The sequence below is a fragment of the Bufo bufo genome, chromosome 4, assembly GCF_905171765.1.
Source record: "Bufo bufo chromosome 4, aBufBuf1.1, whole genome shotgun sequence".
NCBI lineage: Eukaryota > Metazoa > Chordata > Amphibia > Anura > Bufonidae > Bufo > Bufo bufo.
The window spans coordinates 485,393,768-485,416,766 of NC_053392.1; positions in this window are offsets into that span (position 1 = coordinate 485,393,768).

Here is a 22,999-nt window from a genome sequence, read left to right on the forward strand (position 1 = left end):
AATTTTCCCCCACACTGCCCTCATAGCAATTTGCCCCCACACTGCCCTCACATAGCAATTTGCCCCCACACCGCCCCCACATAGCAATTTACCCCCACACAGCAATTTTCCCCCACACTGCCCTCACATAGCAATTTTCCCCCACACTGCCCTCACATAGCAATTTGCCCCCACACTGCCCTCACATAGCAATTTTCCCCCACACAGCAATTTGCCCCCACACTGCCCCCACATAGCAGTTTGCCCCCACATAGCAATTTGCCCCCACACTGCCCTCACATAGCAATTTTCCCCCACACAGCAATTTGCCCCCACACTGCCCTCACATAGCAATTTGCCCCCACACTGCCCTCACATAGCAATTTGCCCCCACACTGCCCTCACATAGCAATTTGCCCCCACACTGCCCTCACATAGCAATTTGCCCCCACACTGCCCCCACATAGCAATTTGCCCCACACAGCCCCCACATAGCAATTTGCCCCCACACAGTAATTAGCCCCCACATAGTATTCCCTCCCATAATAATTTGGCCCCATACAGCCCCCACATTCCCCCCCAATGTACTCGATTTAACTTCCCTAATATGTCCTCCTGTGTAAAGTCCCCCCCCCCCCCAAAGTAGGCACATGAAATAAAAAAATAAAAAATGAACAAAAAAATGAAAAGATAAATACTCACCTACTGTATGTCCAGGGCCAGGCGCTTGCTCGCAGAGGAAGGCGGGATGAGTCAGGCGCTTCACAGTGCTGCGTCCCGGCACAGGCGCGCGATGACATCATCACGCACGCCTGCGCCGGGATTTCTCTACCGCATAGGCCTCAGGCCTTCAAGGCCTGAAGCCTATGGCGGTGAACGCGGATAGGACAGGGAGCTATGCGCTCCCGTGCCCCGCAGCAGTATGTGGGCGTTCGGGTCAGCGTTGGGCCCCCCAGCGGTGCTGGGCCCGGGGCTGCCAACCCAAACGTCCCTATTGTAATCCGCCACTGACTAAGGGAATGGGGGCCCAAGCTGAACTCTTACACTAGGGCCCATGAGCCTTTAGCTATGCCCCTGCCCAAGATTGTATTATAGAGACTATAATAGAACTTGAGCACACTAAAACCTGTAGTATCAGACCGCAATTTAACACTGATTCCACTGTTAGGGATTAACGGATATATGTTATGTGACACAGTGAAAGATCTGGTGTGGAGAGGAAGGTATTTTCCTCCCAGCATGTGCTGCTGGACTTTATATATTTATACCTAGGTGAGGTCAAGCACCGGAACGGATCTCATATGCCGGTCCAGGCTTTGCTGACAGCTGACTGTCTTAAAAGGCCAGCTGGATGGCAGTAGGGTGTGTGAGGCGTGTGGCTGGATGTCGGCTTGCGGCCTGTCTGGGAGGACAGGTCGGTGAACACCTGGAATTGTCCCTCTTCTGCGGTGCCCACAGCACGGTCTAAATTAAACACCAGGACTAGATCTTCTTAAGAAATACCCTCGGCACAGTGTGAATTGAGCACCAGGACTTAAAACCTATAGTGACTTTTGTTTTTTTAACCTGCTTGGGTAAATAAATACTGAACTTGTGTTTAAGAACTGTTTTATGCCTCTGTACCTCTTCTGCTTATTCTGCTTACCAGAGAGAATCCCCACAATATGTATAATAGAACTTGAGCACCCTAAAATTTGTAGTATCAAGACGCAATTTCACCCCAGAATCAAGGATGAATGGATGTACTTTTTTATATATATATATATATATATATATATATATATATATATAAAATTAAACACCCCAAAACTTTTAGAAGCAGGCCGTAATTTCACACCAATTCCACAATAAGGGATTAAAGGGTATATTTATGTGTAGTAGAATTTGAGCAACCTAAAATCTGTAGTATCCGACCGCAGTTTCACCCCAATAACAAAATCGAGGATTACTGGAATTACTGATGTATCAAAGAATGGAAACAACCAAAAATCTGTAGTATTAGATCACTTTTTAACCCCAATTACTGTAGCAAGGTGTAATAGAATAGCCCCTATTAGCCAGACTTTACACTCTTCTATTGGTCCCTGCTCTCTCCCTACAGTGTGGATAATGCCTCCCTATCCTTTCCCTAAACTATCAATAATTTTTCCCTGAACTGCTCAATAGAAATTTATCATGAATAAAGTCTTTCCTAAACACTGTCCCTAGTTCACTGGAAAATGGCAGAGATCAGGCATGCTTTTTATAGGCCTGTGACATCAAAGGGGCTGGCTAGCTGCTGATTGGCTATGTAGATGGCATTATGGGTGACCCCTCGTTCCTGGGCTTCTTACTTCGTCTTTCTAACATGCGCAGCAGCCATTTTAGAAAAAATCTGATTCATTACCACGAAGTGAGAGGAAATTAGACTTCGGGACGAAACAAATTTTTCCTGAAATTCAGATCGAATTCCACTCGTCAACTTTGATTTGCTCATCTCTATTAATAATGATATATAATATGTATTGGATATGTAAGTAAAGGCTAAAATAATGCAATGTTGTTGTAAGACACTCTCCTGTTTTGCGGTCCACTGGGGCCCCCAGGAATTCGTGTGGGGCTCGGCCTGCGGGGGCCCCCATTGGAGTAGCGGGACAGGTTACGCATGTTCCTGCGGAATCTTCAGTTCCGACTCCTTTGCGTGCACGCTTGAGAGGAGGTTCGCAAAGGGTTACGCGGCCGAACGTACGCGCAGCTTATTCGCTACGCCGGCCGCTGATGGGGAATATACCTGTACATAAACTCTAGTAGATTAGAGGGCAGGCATGGGTTAAGTGATCAATGACCAGCCAAGGCCGCACAAGTGTCAGGGATTAGGATAATCATATGGCCTATGAGGAATAGACACATGGCACTCTGTGATTGGCTAGCAGGTGTTTAAGAGGTGATCTCCCTGGCTGGTCAGTGCCCACTGTTGTTTTCACAACCCGGGTGTATGTTGCTGCTCACATTCTTCCAGACTACCTGTGCATGACCTCTAACTTCCTCAATCCATCTCTAGAGACTGCTTGAGGGAAACTTCTATGCGGAACAGTTTGTCTCGTGTTGGATCTCGGATCGGACCCTGGAAATGTCTCGTCCCTAGGTACTACATTACAAGGACTATTTCTGAGCATATGAACTTTGGCCTCGTATGGCTGTCGCCATTTAATAAATCCACCATTGTTTAAACTCTGTCTGGTTGTTTGGGGTTCCGCACCATTACAGTTGTTTATTCATTTTTAGCCCCATTTCATATAATAGGCCTACTTGCCTACCTGCAAGAAACTCTAATGGCATCACTAATAAAGATCTTTTTAGATGACTGAGGACTGATGCAATCTATTACAGCAAAACTCCCATATAAATGTTTGAAAGCATAGAAATAAACAAATAGAAGAATTATGATACCATTACTATTTTATATATTCTTTGAAGTAAAGAAGACACATAATCTGTGATTCTTCTTTCTACATCATTCTATGCATTATTGATGCCATCCAGAGAAGAAAAACAGAAGCAGAAATCTGGTCTATATTTACTACAACATGCACCCAGTCTTACTAAACTCGTACATTTAGTACAGTGTGGCATTGTATTAACAAGGATGAAACTATTTACAGTATACTGACTAGTGTTGGGCGAGCATGCTCGGCCAAACACAAATTTTACTCGAGCATCGCGATGCTCAGCACATCGCAGTGTTTGGCCGAAAACCGTGTGTTCTCGAGTGTGATGCTAGAGTCTCCTTCCCGCACGTTTGTTGCTGCTATGCATCCAATAAATGTGCAGGTAAGTACTGCTATTCACTGTAATGCCGTAGCCATGGTGGCTACTGGCATTACAGTCAGTGGTTGGCCGGAACGCGTCATCGGGTGCTATATAGCACCCGATGACACGTGTTCGGCTCAGTCTTAGTGAGGGAGAGCTGGAGAGCAGAAAGGCGAGATAGTGTAGGGAGTGAAATAGGAATATTTTAGCTTTTATACTTGTTATAGACCCAAAAGTCCTTTTAAGGACTATTGTGTGTGGCAGCAATATATATTTTTAGCGCAACCTGCACTAAATTGCTAAAACTTATTAGAGACCCAAAAGTCCTTTAAAGGACTATAGTTGTATCTTGCAGCAATATATAATTTTAACACAACCTGCGCTAAATAGCTTGCAATTGTTTGGCCGCTGCAGACAGCGACATTATCTGCGCTACATCTCCTGTGTAACGAGTGTGCAGCCTAAAAATATCTGTCATATCCAGCGTATCCGAAATATCAGTGACATTTAGTCCAATTTTTGGGCTGCTGGTGGCAGCGACATTACCTGCGCTACATCTCCAGTATAACGATAGCGCATCCGAAATATCAGTGACATTCAGTGTAATTTTTTTCGCCGCTGGTGACAGCGACATTATCTGCGCTACATCTCCTGTGTCATGTGTGCGCAGCCTAAAAATATCTGTGACATCCAGTGTACTTTTTCCATAGACGGTGTCCACTGCGGACAGTTAAATTACCTGCGCTACATCTCCAGTATAATGTTAGCGCATCCGAAATATCAGTGACATTCAGTGCAATTTTTTTGCCGCTAGTGACAGCGACATTATCTGCGCTATACCTCCTGTTTAACGTGTGCGTATCCTAAATATCAGTGACTTTCATTTAGTGTAATTTTTTTATTAGACAGTGGTGACAGCGACATTATCTGCGCTATACCTCCTATTTAACGTGTGCGCATCCTAAATATCAGTGACATCCATTCAGCGTGATTTTTTAATAGGCGGTGGTGACAGTTACATTACTTGTGCTATACCTCCTGTTTAACGTGTGCGCATCCAAAATATCAGTGACATTCATTCAGTGTCATTTTTTATTAGGCGGTGGTGACATCGACATTAGGGTGGGTTCACACTAGCATTATGGAGTACGTTATGGCTTTCGGTTATAACAGGGTTATAACGGAACATAACGGAATCCATAGGATGGAATGCAAAACGGAAGCCTTTAAGAGGCATTCCGTTTTGCTCCGTCCTAATAGAAGTCTATGGCAAAACATAACGGATCCGCCTTTGTTTTCCGTCTTGCATAACGGGAACCAGACTGATCCGTTTTGATTCCCATAGACTTCTATTAGGACAGAGAGCAAACGGAATGCCTTTTAAAGGCGTCCGTTTTGCATTCCGTCATAATGCAAGTCTATGGGCAGCAAAACAGATCCGCCCTTCCGTCTTATGGATTCCGTTATGTTCCGTTATAACCCTGTTATAACGGAAAGCCATAATGGACTCCATAACGCTAGTGTGAACCCACCTTCACTTGCGCTATACCTCCTGTTTAACGTGTGCGCATCCTAAATATCAGTGACATTCATTCAGTGTAATTTTTTATTAGGTGGGGGTGACAGCGACATTACTTGCGCTATACCTCTTGTTTAACGTGTGCACATCCTAAATATCAGTGACATTCATTCAGTGAAATTTTTTATTAGGCCGTGGTGACAGCGACATTACTTGCGCTATACCTCCTGTTTAACAAGTGCGCATCCTAAATATCAGTGACATTCGTTCAGTGTAATTTTTATTAGGTGGTGGTGACAGCGACATTACTTGGGCAATACCTCCTTTTTAACATGTGCGCATCCTAAAAATATCTGTGACATTCTGTGTACTTCATTTGCGCATACACTTACAAAACCTGCGCTACTGTACCTGTGACATACTTACAAGCATATATACCAATTAATATGCACAAGGCGAGCAGTAAGGGACGGGGAAGTGGCCGTGCTGATCACGGTGCATACAGAGGCCGTGGCCCTGGTGAAACTGTGCCTGCTGCCAGAGCACAAGAAACACACACTCATCCACGATACCTAGCTTCATGTCCCAGTTTGCAGGGCGGTGCAGGACACCACTCTCGAAGTCAGACCAGTGCAACCAGGTGGTTGGTTGGATTGCAGCAGATAATGCTTCTGGTCGGTAAAGCACCACCCTGTCTTCCACAAAGTCCAGTCTCAGTAGCCAAGAGTCTGGTCAACAGAATCCTCACCCTGATACTCCTTCCACCCACCATGGAGAGTCTTGGCAAACAATTGATCCCACACTCGAGCTGTTTTCATCGCCATTCATTAATTTGGGCCTCTCGCCAAGCCCGCTTGAAGATTGACATGAGGAGATCTTGTGCCCTAATTCCAAAACTCTGGAGCATCCACAGTCAGAAGAAGATGACGGTGGGGAATGGCAATTAGTGTTTCACGAGGTGGATGATGATGATGAGACACAGTTGACAATAAGTCAACCGCAATTAGTGTCTCAAGAGGCTCATGATGAGGATGGGACACAGTTGTCAATAACTGAGGTTGTTGTTAGGTCAACAAGTCAGGAGGATGACAAGATTGAGGAAGTGGAAGAGGTGGTGCTGAATGATGAAGTCACTGATCCAACCTAGGAAGGTGGCAAGCCGTACAGAGGGGAAGGGATCCGCAGCACCGCAACAGGTTGGAAGAGGCATTGGGGTGGCAAAAGGGAGAAGGTGGGCCACACCAAACTGGCCAGCAGCTTTTCCCCGGCCTGGCGCTTTTTTGAGGAAAGTGCGGACGATAAAAGAATTGTCATTTGCAACCTGTGCTGTACAAAAAATGATCCGGGGCGTGAACACTAGCATCCTCACCACCACCAGCATGATCTGCCACATGGCATCAAAGCACCCTAATAGGTGGGCCGAACGCCTGGGTCCACAACCAGTGTCTGCAGGTCACACCACTGCCTCCTCTTCTCCTGTGTTACGTGCTGGCCAATCCGCTGTCAAAGACGCAGGCCCGGATGCCTCCCGCCATGCACCTGGACCTTTGCAAGCACCATCAGCTAGCACATCCACTTCTGTTTCCCAGCGCAGCGTACAGATGTCTATACCCCAGGCCTTTGAATGAAAGTGCATATAACCAGCCACCCACCCAAAGACCATAGCACTAAATGTGCACCTTTCCAAATTGCTGGTCCTTGAAATGTTGCCATTTAGGCTTGTGAACACTGAGGCTTTCCGCTGTCACGGATCTTCCCGTGGCAGGTACCAGGTTGCACAGATCAGACTACAATATCCACTCCATTATCCTTACCCTCCCCCCTTTCCCCCCTGTTTTCTTTCCCTTTGTCTTAGGTTGTTTGTCCCTGTCAGTACCTTCCCCTTTTACACGGCACTGCGTTATTTTTTACAGCATAGTTTTACTACATTAGACCTGGAATCATCTGGAACATCTAGATCCACTTCAACCCATTCTTAGTTTCAATATGCTAATGTATATAACATAGCTGTTATGATCATCCTGGTACAATCATTTATACTCTAGGATCTCTATGGGTCATGTATTTGTTGATGGAGGCGGATCAATATGATGTGTCAATGTCAATGTCGATATGTCACAATGTTTGTACACTGACCAGATATGTCATCCATTTCGCATTGTATGCCGTATGTTAAAAAAATGTTTACATACCTTTAAAAAGTTTTCATACTTTGAAATCAATAAAAAGATTTAAAAAAAAAAAAAAAGCAAGGACAGCATCCATCTTAGATTCATTCGGAAGCTGCAGTGTTAGTAAGAGCAGGGACAGTGGAGCTGCTTCTGATTTAATAGGGAAATCGTTAGCTAGGCCAGTGTTCTGTGTCCACTCCAGTCCTCAAAGACTCATCTGATCTGCTGTAAGGACAGCGTCCTGACAGCACCCCAATAAGCCCTTTTTAGGGCTAGTACGTCAGTCGTTTTTTTTTTTTTTTCTGTAATCTAATTGCAGTTGCCTGCCAGCGTGTGTGACAGGCCCACAGCGTGTACTGTGCCCACTACTGCCAGTGCCCAGTGCCACCACTCATATCTGGTGTCACAGTAGCTTGCATTTAAAAATAAAAAAAACAATTTTTTCACTGTAATATAATTGCAGTTGCCTGCAAGTGTTGGTGTCAGGCCTACAACGTGTACTGTGCCCAAAACTGCCAGTGCCCAGTGCCACCACTCATATCTGGTGTCACAGTAGCTTGCACGCATAGTTCCACTAATCTAAAAAAAATGACAGGCAGAGGCAGGCCACCCCGCAGGGGCCGTCGTAGTCATGGTGCTGTGATTTCCTTTGGCCCTAGAATAATGCCCAGTGTTCAGAGGCCAGATACCCTGAACTCGAAAAATTCGGAGGACATAGTTGACTGTCTTACACAGGACACCCAATCTTCTACAGCTTCCGCTCGGAACCTTGACGCACCATTCTCCTCCAGCTCAGCTTCGGGCACCTCTCAAATTACCACTCGCCCGCCCGCCGCCACCACCAACACTAGCACCACAGCCGCGTCACCTGATCTGTCAGAGGAGTTATTTACACATCAGTTGGAAGAAATGAGTGAAGCGCAACCATTATTGCCAGAGGATGTAGATAACAGGGATATGTCTCGGTCAGGCAGCATTACACACATGGACGTACGGTGTGATGATGATGATGTTGTACCCGCTGCTGCTTCATTTGCTGAGTTGTCAGATACAAGTGAAGCGGTTGATGATGACAATGTGTCTGTGGATGTCACTTGGGTGCCCGCTCGAAGAGAAGAAGAACAGGTGGAAAGTTCAGATGGGGAGACAGAGAGGAGGAGGGGACGAGTTGGAAGCAGGGGGAGGTCGTCGCAAGGAGCTAGTGGCACATTCAGACAGCATGTATCGGCACCCGGGGTCAGCCAGACAGCACGCCAATCAACGCATGCTGTTGCCACCACCAGAATGCCGTCATTGCAAAGCTCAGCAGTGTGGCATTTTTTTTGTGTGTCTGCCTCTGATAACAGCGATGCCATTTGCAACCTGTGCCAAAAGAAACTGAGTCGTGGGAAGTCCAACACCCACCTAGGTACAACTGCTTTGGCACATGATCTCACATCACAAACGCCTATGGGATCAACACATGATGAGTACAAGCAGCACGCAAACTCAAAGCCACCATCCTCCTCCTGGCCCAGCATTTTCAGCCACGTCAACCGCTGCTGTCCTCCTTTACCCCTCTCAACCACCCGCCACTCCGCCTCTCACCCTCAGCAGTTCCTGCTCATCTGTCCACAGTCAGGTGTCTGTCTGGAAATGTTTGAGCGTAAGAAGCCAATGTCACAGAGTCACCTCCTTGCCCGGCGTCTGACAGCTGGCTTGTCGGAACTCTTAGCCCACCAGCTTTAACCATACAAGCTGGTGGAGTCTAAGGCCTTAAAAAAATTTGTAGATATTGGGAAACCGCAGTGGAAGGTACCCGGCCGAATTTTTTTTTCACAAAAGGCAATCCCCAACCTGTACTCTATTGTGGAAAAGGAAGTCATGGCATGTCTGGTACACAGTTTTGGGGCAAGGGTCCATCTGACCACTGATACCTGGTCTGCAAAGCACGGTCAGGGCAGGTATATCACCTACACTGCGCATTGGGTAAACCTGCTGACGGCTACCAAGCATGGAATGCGTGGCTCTGAAGAGGAGTTGGTGACACCGTTGGTACTCCATCCTCTTTGCTAACCTCCTCGGCTGAGTCCTCTTCTGCTGCTGCGTCTTGCTCCACATCAACTGCACCCCCCCAGCTCCCCAGGGGCTATTTCACATCCCGGATTCGACAGTGTCACGCCGTCTTGGGGTTGACTTGCCTGAAAGCAGAGAGTCACACCGGACCAGCACTCCTGTCCGCCCTGAACGCACAGGTGGATCAGTGGCTGACCCTGCACCAACTGGAGATCGGCAAAGTGGTGTGTGACAATGGAAGCAATTTGTTGGTGGCATTGAATTTGGGCAAGTTGACACATGTGCTGTGCATGGTACATGTGTTGAATCTGATTGTACAACGCTTTCTGCATAAGTACCCAGGCTTACAGGACGTCCTCAAGCAGGCCAGGAAGGTGTGTGGCCATTTCAGGCGTTCCTACACAGCCATGGCACACTTTTCCGATATTCAGCGGCGAAACAATATGCCAGTGAGGCGCTTGATTTGCGACAGCCCGACACGTTGGAATTCAACACTCCTAATGTTCGACCGCCTGCTCCAACAAGAAAAAGCAGTCAACGAGTATTTGTATGACCAGGGTGCTAGGACAGCCTCTGTGGAGCTGGGTATTTTTTTGCCACGTTACTGGACGCTCATGCGCAATGCCTGTAGGCTCATGCGTCCTTTTGAGGAGGTGATAAACCTAGTCAGTCGCACCGAAGGCACCATCAGCGACATCATCCCATTTGTTTTCTTCCTGGAGCGTGCCCTGCGAAGAGTGCTGGATCAGGCCGTAGATGAGCGTGAAGAGGAAGAGTTGTGGTCACCATTACCACCAGAAACAGCCTTATCAGCATCGCTTGCTGGACCTGCGGCAACGCTGGAAGAGGATTGTGAGGAAGAGGAGTGAGAGGAGGAATGTGGCTTTGAGGCGGGGAGGAAGACCAACCACAACAGGCATCCCAGGGTGCTCGTTGTCACCTATCTGGTACCCGTGGTGTTGTACGTGGCTGGGGGGAAGAACATACCTTCAGTGAGATCACTGAGGATGAGGAACGGGACATGAATAGCTCGGCATCAAACCTTGTGCAAATGGGGTCTTTCATGCTGTCGTGCCTGTTGAGGGACCCTCGTATAAAAAGGCTGAAGGAGAACGACCTGTACTTGGTGTCCACGCTACTAGACCCCCGGTATAAGCAGAAAGTGCCTGAAATGTTACCAAATTACGGGAAGTCGGAAAGGAAGCAGCAGTTCCAAAACAAGTTAAAAAGTTTGCTTTACACAGCGTATAAGGGTGATGTCACAGCACAACGGGAATTTAACAGGAAAAGAGGTGAAAGTAATCCTCCTCCTACCACGACCACGCCGGCAAGGACAGGACGCTTTACAGACGTGTTGTTGATGGAGGACATGCGGAGCTTTTTAAGTCCTACGCATCGCCACAGCCCTTCGGGGTCCACCCTCAGAGAACGACTCGACCGACAGGTAGCAGACTACCTCGCCTTAACTGCAGATATTGACACTCTGAGGAGCGATGAACCCCTTGACTACTGGGTGTGCAGGCTTGACCTGTGGCCTGAGCTATCCCAATTTGCGATATAGAACTTCTGGCCTGCCCCGCTTCAAGTGTCCTGTCAGAAAGGACCTTCAGTGCAGCAGGAGGTATTGTCACCGAGAAGAGAAGTCGCCTAGGTCAAAAAAGTCTAGATTACCTCACCTTTATTAAGATGAATGAGGCATGGATCCCGAAGGGACTGACAGTGGGGGATGCATTTGACTTAAAAGCGGCTGCAACAATACCTAATTTTTCAGGCATGTGTACTTGCCAAATTTTTCTGGCCTCTGGTGCTGCACTGTGGCTGCAAAAACAAAAAAAAAGGCACATACATGTGTCAATTCCCCTTCGTGATCGTTACCTTGTTGTGGTGAAGGGGCTTGCATATCACAATGAAGCGATCACCTCTATGAGTGTGTTGGCAATGTTGGAACACCCCAGATGATAAGATTGTTGCTTCATTGTGAACAGACCAAAAGCGATCGGCTGAATAATTTTTCATAAAAAAAACATGAATTTTCTTTGTAATCATCTAAGGTGATCATTAAAGCCTACTAGGCCAACAATGGGCCCACACTGCAGAATCATTGTTTTCTGGGTCACTTAACTGTCACTGAACTACCTCAGCATGACCATAGGCTTTGAAAAACCGCCATCGCCTGCAATCTCCTGAACGTGCGCACGAGCACAGTCATCACTACACCAAGATTGACGCATAGAGGAATAAAATTTATGTCATGAGTGTGTCAACTATTGACGACAACTCTTAGCGGTTGTTTGCGGTGCGTTAAACGGGGAGTTTGGTCTGTCAGAGTTTGGTCTGTCACTGTGAAGCGGGTGTAACCCTTACACTACCTGATCGATACAACATCATACCTGATCGTATACACACAACTTTTCCATCACTATTGTGGCCAGAAAGAGTCCCTGTGGGTTTTAAAATTCGCCTGCCTATTGAAGTCTATGGTGGTTCGCCCGGTTCGCCCGTTCGCGAACATTTGCGTAAATTCGCGTTCGCCGCTTGCGAACGGAAAATGTTATTTTCGCAACATCTCTAACTGTCAGCATGGATCCCATTCAATACTGCTCAAAGCGACCAGTATCTAGTGAAGATCATTCTATTGGTTCTTATAGGTTTGAGATTATCTGCGAGACATTGCTACAGCTATTGTCAGTATACGGTACGGGTATACCGACAATGCAGATATGCATGTCTTAAAAGCAGATATGTATCCAGAAAGGGATAGCGAAGCCGCAGCAGAGGTATAATATGTATCTCTCGTTATGCAGACTTCACTTCTCTAATGTGTATAGACATTTGAAGGGAAGAAGCCCAGTGCATTGCACTTAGTGCTCACAAACTGGCAAACGCCCCCCTACACACTGAGAACACGTCTCCAAGCCCATGAAAAGGTTTTCATACTGACGGTTTTACCACTGGTCCCGATTCAAACCAAGTACCCTCTGCTAGAGCTAAATCCGACACAGGGAGACAGATGACAATCTATAAAAACACACACACATCCTAAGATAAAATGTCCGCATGATAAAATTTCCACAACACTCTCTAGCAGTGATCTATAATATAGCAAGTTGGACAGAGCTTGTTTTCTTGCATTTGTATGATACAATAATCACAAGTTGTTATTTTTTTTATGATTGTTCGAGAGATCTTTTGTCCCCTCCCCCATACAAGGGACAGGCTGATGTTTCCACAAGGGGATGTGTTGATGACAAATTCTACTGTCTGAAAAAAAGATATGATCATGAATGATATTGTTAAGTGTTTGATTGCTTTGCCTTCCTGAACCAGCCTAGATAAGCCACAGATCACATCGGTGTCATGACCAGCGTATTGTCAAGTCGTTTTACCTCCCACTCTCCCCTCCTTCCCCAAATAAAGACACAACTCCACTGGTGGATTTTATTGGCCACAGCAGCCATTTATTTATTAATAATAATAATTTAAGCATAAATAACATATAACATAACCAATCCAAGGCCTTCCCACCTGAAGGCCCCCCGCCCAAGAAAAAACTTCCAGACCACAGAGAAACATGCCCAGCACGGAGAGGGTCCTTGGAGCCCCGTAAAACCTGACGGATAACTGCCCTCAATTAAATTACCTCCAGCCGATAAACGCCAGCTCGGAGGCAGAACCGGTAACCATGGGCAACAACCGTGGGGCAGATACCCGCCATATCACACCCAAACATCCAATACCTGGGGAGTCCAGAGCCCCTTTGGCTCCCTCCCCACCATGCCAGAGCCACCATAACCACCAACTCCAAGGACCCACCCCCGCCATGGCCGCTATGACAATGCCGTCCCTGCTGGACCAAAATCCACCCATAAACCACATCAACCATGACCGCCACTGGCTTCCCTACCCAACCAGCAGCCAAAGGGTGGGTGGGAGGGGGCTGCTGAAAGACTGTTGTCCCGCACAAGATGACCCTGATCCCGCCTCCCGCTACCCCTTTTAAACCCTACACTCCTCCCCTAACGCCCCTCCACCTCTCATCCTTGCAATACCCCTTAACCCTAAGCCTCCCAACTCACTTCCTCCAAACGCCTGTCATGCCAGGCCTACCCCCAGTCTTGCAGCCTTAAGTCCGGCCTGTACTTGACCAGCGTATTGTCAAGTCGTTTTACCTCCCACTCTCCCCTCCTTCCCCAAATAAAGACACAACTCCACTGGTGGATTTTATTGGCCACAGCAGCCATTTATTTATTAATAATAATAATTTAAGCATAAATAACATATAACATAACCAATCCAAGGCCTTCCCACCTGAAGGCCCCCCGCCCAAGAAAAAACTTCCAGACCACAGAGAAACATGCCCAGCACGGAGAGGGTCCTTGGAGCCCCGTAAAACCTGACGGATAACAGCCCCGTGCCCTCAATTAAATTACCTCCAGCCGATAAACGCCAGCTCGGAGGCAGAACCGGTAACCATGGGCAACAACCGTGGGGCAGATACCCGCCATATCACACCCAAACATCCAATACCTGGGGAGTCCAGAGCCCCTTTGGCTCCCTCCCCACCATGCCAGAGCCACCATAACCACCAACTCCAAGGACCCACCCCCGCCACGACCCAAGGGGGTGACGCCTCACCTCCTTGCGTCCCGCCACACCCGCAGCGCAACCTCGATTCCATCCTGTATTCCTGAACACCACAGGTCGATACCCACCGCGTTTAGATGAACCCCATCTGTCCTCCAAAAAGCCCCCTCTCCCGCCTCCAGCTCCCTATGCCGGACTGCAACACCACCATTCCTCACCACAAACCGGCCCACTGCCCTATTAACCTTTATCCGGGCTTTGTTCAACCTCTCTACCGACCTAGCGTCTCTCCACTGCTTACGCGGCACCATATCCGACCAGACCGTAACCATACCAGGACACTGCGCCCACAAACGCAGCAAATCAAACTTTATATCCCTCGTAAGCTCACGAAAAGGGCGCCCCCCCAAATCGTTACCCCCTACGTGTAACACCAAAACCCCCGGATACGAGTCTAGCCTGGTAAAATTATAAAATTCTGGAAGAACCCGGCTCCACAACATACCTCTAATCCCCAACCAACGAACCACCGCCACCTCCCTAGAAAAGCCCAACTGCCTTCCATCCGGCCTGACTGCTGCTCGCAACGCTCCCCAAAACACGTACGAGTGCCCCATAATCCACACCAGGCACGCCACTCCACCTGAAAGAAGCACAAAATAAAATACGTCAACCGGGCAGCAAAGAACAGCTCTCCACCCGTTCCCTCCGCCCAACAACACTAACATTCTCCCCCCCGGTTATAACAACGCCGGCCTAACATAGGACCGGAAGCGCAGCGACTCCCATCGCCCAATGCGGCGAATAGCCTCGTCACTCAATCCTCTCCTAGCCGCCTCGGTGGCAGCACCGATCCGGAATGAATGCCCCCCAAACAACGCTGGGTCCCTGCCCAGCCCTTTTAAACATGCTCGAAATACCGCTATAAACTGGAATCTAGAAAGGAAGGACCCGTCATCGTGCACCAACAACGGTCCGCTCCCCCCAACCTCCTGCCCCCAAAAATTCCTAAGACACTGAACTGGGCACGCATCCGACCCTGCCACCTGATATAAAACCACCCGACAACCCCGGCCCAACTGATCAGTTTTCGACCGCCGAATAACAAACTCCACCCTGTCCTGAAATAAAAACACGTCTTCACCCTGCAGTCCCCCTGCTCTGCACTTACTCAGGCTAACCAATTCTCCAATGCGCAATGCACCAAAGAAAGCCAACGAAAAGGCCAACTTAAACAGCCTAACTTCACTCACTGATACACAGACCTTTTGCACCTGCTCCAATATCTCCCCTAACAACTCGAAGGAAACCGGCCTGCGCCAATCCCCACCCGGTGCCCGCCTCCTCCAACCCTTCAAAGCCTGCAATACCCAGAATGATTTAGTCACATCCACTATATCCCGACCCTTACAACCAAAAGCCACCCCTGCCATAAACTTACTCATTCTGGACACTGACCATCCCTCCTCTCTGCAGTGCCCCACAAAAAGCAACATCATAGCCCCTTCCTCCAACCCACACCCCTGAAAACGCTCCCTCCATTCCTCCCATAATCTCCAAGCCCTGTCGTATGCCGCCCAACTCCCCCCCGACAGGGATCCCCTCACCAAATCGCCAGCCGACCAAATGGCAGCTTCCACAGTTCCTGCGGGAAACTCGATCCTTGTACGTCCGCTTCTGGTGCCAGCACCCGGAAACGCTCCCACTGAAAACGAGACAAAGCATCCGCAATTGAGTTACTCACCCCTGGTACATGGGACGCTACAATCCAAGCATTCAACGACAAGCAACTCAAAACCAAATGTTGAAGCAAACAGACAACCGGCGGTGACGAGGCCGAAACACGGTTAATGGCCTCCACAACCCCCAAATTATCGCAGTGGAATCGCACCTTCCTGTTCCTGAAATGTTCCCCCCAAACGGACACCGCTACCACAATGGGAAAGAGTTCCAGCAACACCAGATTTTTTACCCAGCCCTCCTCTTGCCATTGCACAGGCCACTCCCTACACACCAACGACCTTGTAAGTACGCCCCAAACCCGCACCCCCCAGCCGCATCCGTAAAAAGGTCAAGATCCGCTGCCAACACCCCCTCGCCATCCACAAAGACCGCCCGTTATACCGTTTTAAAAAGGAAGCCCACACCCACAAGTCCCCCCGGAGTTCACGGGTAAGCCGTACAAAATGATGAGGGGCCTGAACTCCAGCTGTCGCCTGTGCCAACCTTCTACAAAAAATCCGCCCCATGGGCATAATCCGACAGGCAAAGTTGAGTTTTCCCAGCAAGGACTGCAATTCCCGCAGACGCAGCTTCCTCCGCCCACAGGCCGCCGCGAGCACCCCTCGCAGATCCTCAACCTTGTCGTCCGGCAACCGACATTCCATAGCCACCGTATCAATGACTATCCCCAGAAAACTCAGAGCAGTCGCAGGACCCTCCGTCTTTTCTGACGCCAAAGGAACCCCAAACAGTCGCGCCATAACTTCGAACGAATGCAGCATCACAGAGCACCCCTTCGACTCCGGCGGCCCAATAAACAAAAAATCGTCCAAATAATGGATAATAGAACCCCAACCCGACCAATCCCTCGCCACCCATTCCAAAAATGTACTAAACTTCTCAAAATAGGAACATGAAACCGAACAACCCATGGGCAAACAGCGATCCACGAAAAAACCCCCGTCCCAAAAACAACCCAACAAGTGCTGACAATCCGGATGAACCGGTAGAAGACGGAACGCCGCCTCAATATCTACTTTCGCCAGCAAAGCCCCTTGCCCATAAAACCGAACCCAACGAACCGCCTCATCAAACGACGTATACACCACCGAACACAACTCTGGCGCGATACCGTCATTAACCGAACCTCCCTTCGGAAATGAAAGGTGATGTATCAAACGAAACTTATTAGGTACCCTCTTTGGTACAACCCCCAACGGCGATACCCGCAAATCCGGCATCGGCAGATCCTTGAAGGGGCCTGCCATGCGACCCAATGCCACCTCTTTGTTTAATTTTTCCGTCACCACCCCTGGAAGCTCCCTCGCCGACCTCAAGTTCTTAGACTCTTGCAAAATTTCCCCCTCCACGAACGGGATACGAAAACCCTCTTCAAAACCTGACAACAAAAAACCCGCCGCTGCCACATTCGGATACCTATTTAGGAAGGGCGCCATCTCGGTTACTCGGATGGGCGTCTGCCCCTTTTCCAGCCGAATCGCTCCAACCCCTCCCTTTTCGACCCCTGAAGCACCGCTGTGCTCCATGACTCCCTCCACATGAGGAACATTCGTGCTTGAACTTGCACTTGTCCCCATACTTACATCCCCCTTCATTGAACAGGAAGCATAAACCCTTTTGAGAGGCCGCCGAGCGTTCCGCTTGCCCAGAACCCCCGGCTCCCCCTGGAAAGGACTGCCCCCCCCTGACCGGAGCCATCACCCTCATCCACAATCCGATGTCCTTATGGTCCCACCGGATGGTGGACCGAGCCGCTTTTCGTTGTCTAAATTGCTCATCGTACCTCAACCATCCCATCCCCCCATATGTCCGATAAGCCTCTCCTATTGCATCCAGGTAACAGAAAAGCGCGGAACAATTTTCCGGCGCCTTTTCCCCAATGACACTGGCCAGGATAACGAACGCCTGCATCCAGTTCGAGAAAGTCCGCGGAATCAAACGGCATCGCCGCCTGTCCTCATCCTCCTTCTTCTTATCCTCCCTCCTATCTCTATCCAAATTAAACCGTTCTAGCGGGAGCAATGAGAATATGTCCACGTACTCCCCCTTCCATATTTTTTCCCTCAACTCTGACTTAAGGTGAGCCCCCAGTGGCCCTTCAAAACAAACGTATACCTCCCCTCTCGCCCCATCGTCCAACCGTGGTTCCACCCCATCCTTTTCCGTATTCGCTTCCTTATCTCTACCACCGGCCTTGTCCACCGGACCTGTCGCTGGAACCCCCAATGACCCACCACTGCCTGCGCCCGCGATCCCGCCGTCCCCCGGCCCAACAGACCCAGCCATCTGCCCCTGACCCCCGGACCCTGCCCCTTGTATGCCCCAAGCCGCCACCGGAGACCCTGTCCCTGGCCCCACATTTACCAACCCCTTCACTAAATCCCTCAACCCTCCTAACAATGCCTCTAACCCCCCCCGCAACAGACCCCTGTGGGCCCCCCCCAACCCCAGGACCCCCCCCAATACAAGCCACCGCTAATGCTGAATCCCCTTGAATCTCACCTGGCTGCGTGGACGCTGTGATTCCACCAGCCGGAACGTGATGTCGTGGATCTTGACCGGCGCTGATCTCCCCTCTGGACAATCTCCAATCTTCAGCACTACCAGTGCCCACTCTTGCTGCTTGAGATCCCAGAGCCTGCAGTTCTGCAGCTCGCCCACTAGAGGCCGCCATTTCCCCGGCTGAGACTGACACTGGAGCCTGCAATACTGCAGCTCGACCACTGGAGGCCGCCATTTCCCCAGAAGACGTCGATGCTGAGCCAGCTCCGTGCTGCCCGATCAGAGAATCCTGCTCCCGGCCGCCATCTTGACCACGCCGTCCCCCAGATGGATCCCGGACTTCGCTCCCACGGCATGCCAGGTGAGCCCGCCCTGGCCCACCTGACGATCCTGGTCCCGCTCCCACGTCGCCTGATTCAGGGGTGGAGATGTCAGGTCTCTCCTGCCCAGGGCCCCGCCGTGAAACCGGATTCCTCCCGGCACGCGACCGCCCGGCTCTACTGCTCCTACCTGCGGTGCGTGCCGGAGGGTCCCTGATGGGGCTCCGTACCCGGCGCCGGACCCTCGGGGTCTCCTCCGGACTTAGGCGCGCCGGAGGCCTGGTCCTCCGCGGCCGGCGAATAGGGAGGGCTGTGGAGGCCGAATCCCCTGACCCCGGAAGCAAGCCTTGAACCGTCGCCTGGAGCCATTCGGGTCCCTTGCTCTCAGCTGCCGCCCGGAGCTGCGCCAGCAAAGCATCAACAGAAGACATCTTCGGGAAAAGGTCAGTCACTAACGAGGTAACGCAGCAGCAGGACAGGGGCTGCTGAAAGACTGTTGTCCCGCACAAGATGACCCTGATCCCGCCTCCCGCTACCCCTTTTAAACCCTACACTCCTCCCCTAACGCCCCTCCACCTCTCATCCTTGCAATACCCCTTAACCCTAAGCCTCCCAACTCACTCCCTCCAAACGCCTGTCATGCCAGGCCTACCCCCAGTCTTGCAGCCTTAAGTCCGGCCTGTACTGGAGCTATGCTATGAGACTCCATCACAAACTCGGTTTTTTGTATAAAAAGTTAGTACAAGAAGGTTGCTTTGAGCCATCAGGAGACTGGACTGCAAATGATTACTAAAAGCCACGTTTTGCTTATGGGTATGTGAATATTGAATTAGAGGTTACTGCAGAATGCTCAAGGATAACTGGGGCAACATAGGAGTAAATGCTTTGAACGTTAGCAATTGTACATCTACATTTTAGAATTTGATCAAATAATTACTTTATTTTCTAAACTGCTCAGGTTTTGTGAATGCTAACATATTTCACTAGGTATTTTTTTTTGTAGTGAACCCATTATGTCCTATTCACATCAGCTATAAAATAAATTCCTATAGCAGTTCCTATACACTGATATATGTATGAATATATAAGTAGCTGTTTTACCAAGAAAGTAATGTAGGACAGGCTAAAACTATCAAATGCAGTAGTTTAGGGTGTGTAATAATGTGACATAAAGTACTAGGCCGAAATCTGTTTGTGCATGTCTCCACACAATTTAAAAGTAGTTTTTTGTTAAAGTTTGGGTAAACAGCGTATGCGTATCTTACAATACGCAGATTAGTGAACGAAAATATCTGTGAGTGATAATGTGACATACTAGGGTGAAATCCGCGTGTTTGCATCTCCACTAGTGTTTAACATAGTAACATAGTACATAAGGCCGAAAAAAGACATCTGTCCATCCAGTTCGGCCTCCTATCCTGCAAGTTGATCCAGAGGAAGGCCAAAAAAAAACCTGTGAGGTAGAAGCCAATTTTCCCCACTTTAGGGGAATACAAATTCCTTCCCAACTCCAATCAGGCAATCAGACTAACTCCCTGGATCAATGACCCCTCTCTAGTAGCTATAGCTTGTAATATTATTACGCTCCAGAAATGCATCCAGGCCCCTCTTGAATTCCTTTATTGTACTCACCATCACCACCTCCTCAGGCAGAAAGTTCCATAGTCTCACTGCTCTTACCGTAAAGAATCCTTTTCTATGTTTGTGTACAAACCTTCTTTCCTCCAGACGCAGAGGATGTCCCCTGGTCACAGTCACAGTCCTGGGGATAAATAGATGATGGGATAGATCTCTGTACTGACCCCTGATATATTTATACATATTAATTAGATCTCCCCTCAGTCGTCTTTTTTCTAAAGTGAATAACCCTAATTTTGATAATCTTTCAGGGTACTGTAGTTGCCCCATTCCAGTTATTACTTTAGTTGCCCTCCTCTGGACCCTCTCCAGCTCTGCTATGTATTCCTTGTTTACAGGAGCCCAGAACTGTACACAGTACTCAATGTGTGGTCTGACTAGCGATTTGTAAAGTGGTAGGACTATGTTCTCATCACGGGCATCTATGCCCCTTTTGATGCAACTCATTATCTTATTGGCCTTGGCAGCAGCTGCCTGACACTGGTTTTTGTAGCTTAGTTTGCTGTTTATTAAAATTCCTAGATCCTTTTCCATGTCAGTGTTACCGAGTGTTTTACCATTTAGTATGTACGGGTGACTTGCATTATTCCTTCCCATGTGCATAACTTTACATTTGTCAGTGTTAAACCTCATCTGCCACTTATCTGCCCAAGCCTCCAATCTATCCAGATCCCTCTGTAGTAGTATACTGTCCTCTTCAGTGTTAATTACCTTACACAGTTTATGTCATCTGCAAAAATTTATACTGTACTATGCAAGCCTTCTACAAGATCATTAATAAATATATTGAAGAGAATAGGGCCCAATACAGACCCCTGAGGTACCCCACTAGTGACAGTGACCCAATCTGAGTGTGTACCGTTAATAACCACCCTCTGTTTTCTATCATTGAGCCAGTTACTTACCCACATACAGACGTTTGTATACTAACCTTTTATGTGGTACAGTGTCAAATGCTTTGGAGAAGTCCAGATATACGACATCCATTGATTCGCCGCTGTCAAGTCTAGAACTTACCTCCTCATAGAAACTGATTAAATTAGTTTGGCATGACCGATCCCTCATGAAGCCATGCTGATATGTAGAGATGTCGCGAACATAAAGTTTTTCATTCGCGAACGCGAATTTCCTCAAATGTTCCCGAACAGGCGAACCGGGCGAACTGCCATAGACTTCAATAGGCAGGCGAATTTTAAAACCCACAGGGAATCTTTCTGGACACAATAGTGATGGAAAAGTTGTTTCAAGGGGACTAACACCTGGACTGTGGAATGCCGGAGGGGGATCCATGGCAAAACTCCCATGGAAAATTACATAGTTGACGCAGAGTCTGGTTTTAATCCATAAAGGGTATAAATCACCTAACATTCCTAAATTGTTTGGAATAACGTGCTTTAAAACATCAGGTATGATGTTGTATCGATCAGGTAGTGTAAGGGTTATGCCCGCTTCACAGTGACAGACCAAACTCCCCGTTTAACGCACCGCAAACAAACACAAACAGTCCATTTGCACAACCGCAAACTCCCCATTTGCACAAGGTTGGATACCAAGCTAGCCATGTCCCGTTCCTTGTCCTCACTGATGTCATTGAAGGTCTCTTCCTCCACCAAGCCACGTACAACACCAAGGGTCCCCGAAAGGTGACAACAAGCCCCCTGGGACGCCTGCTGTGTTTGGTCTTCCACCTCCTCAAAGCCACCTTCCTCCTCTTCTTCAGACTCCTCTCTCTGCGTTGCCTCTCTCTGCGTTATTATAAGGTGTGTTAAGTAGTACTATTCCTATCAGTTTAATCCCTGTTACGTCCACTAGTATTATTATTATTATTATTATAAGGTGTGTTAAGTAGTACTATTCCTATCAGTTTAATCCCTGTTACGTCCCCTATCAGGGGACGTGTATATGGAATAGATTTTAGGAACCGGGAGATGGAAAAAGATGCTTGGTCGGTCCTCCTACTTCAAATTTGGGGCACTGCGCGTGCAATCTAATGTGCCACCAGATAGGAGTGGTGTGTTAAGTAGTACTATTCTTATCAGTTTAATCCCTGTTACGTCCCCTATCAGGGGACGTGTATATGGCATCGATTTTAGGAACCGGGAGATGGAAAATGATGCTTGGTCGGTCCTCGTACTTCAAATTTGGGGCACTGCACGTGCAATCTAATGTGCCACCAGATAGGAGTGGTGTGTTAAGTAGTACTATTCTCATCAGTTTAATCCCTGTTATGTCCCCTATCAGGGGACGTGTATATGGCATCGATTTTAGGAACCGGGAAATTGAAAAAGATGCTTGGTCGGTCCTCCTACTTTAAATTTGGGGCACTGCGTGTACAATCTAATGTGCCATCAGATAGGAGTGGTGTGTTAAGTAGTTCTATTCTTATCAGTTTAATCCCTGTTACGTCCCCTATCAGGGGACATGTATATGGCATAGATTTTAGGAACCAGGAGATGGAAAAAGATGCTTTGTCGGTCCTCCTACTTTAAATTTGGGGCACTGCGCGTGCAATCTAATGTGCCACCAGATAGGAGTGGTGTGTTAAGTAGTTCTATTCTCATCAGTTTAATCCCTGTTACGTTCACTATCAGGGGACGTGTATATGGCATCGATTTTAGGAACCGGGAGATGGAAAAAGATGCGTGGTTGGTCCTCCTACTTCCAATTTGGGGCACTGCAGGTGCAATCTAATGTGCCAC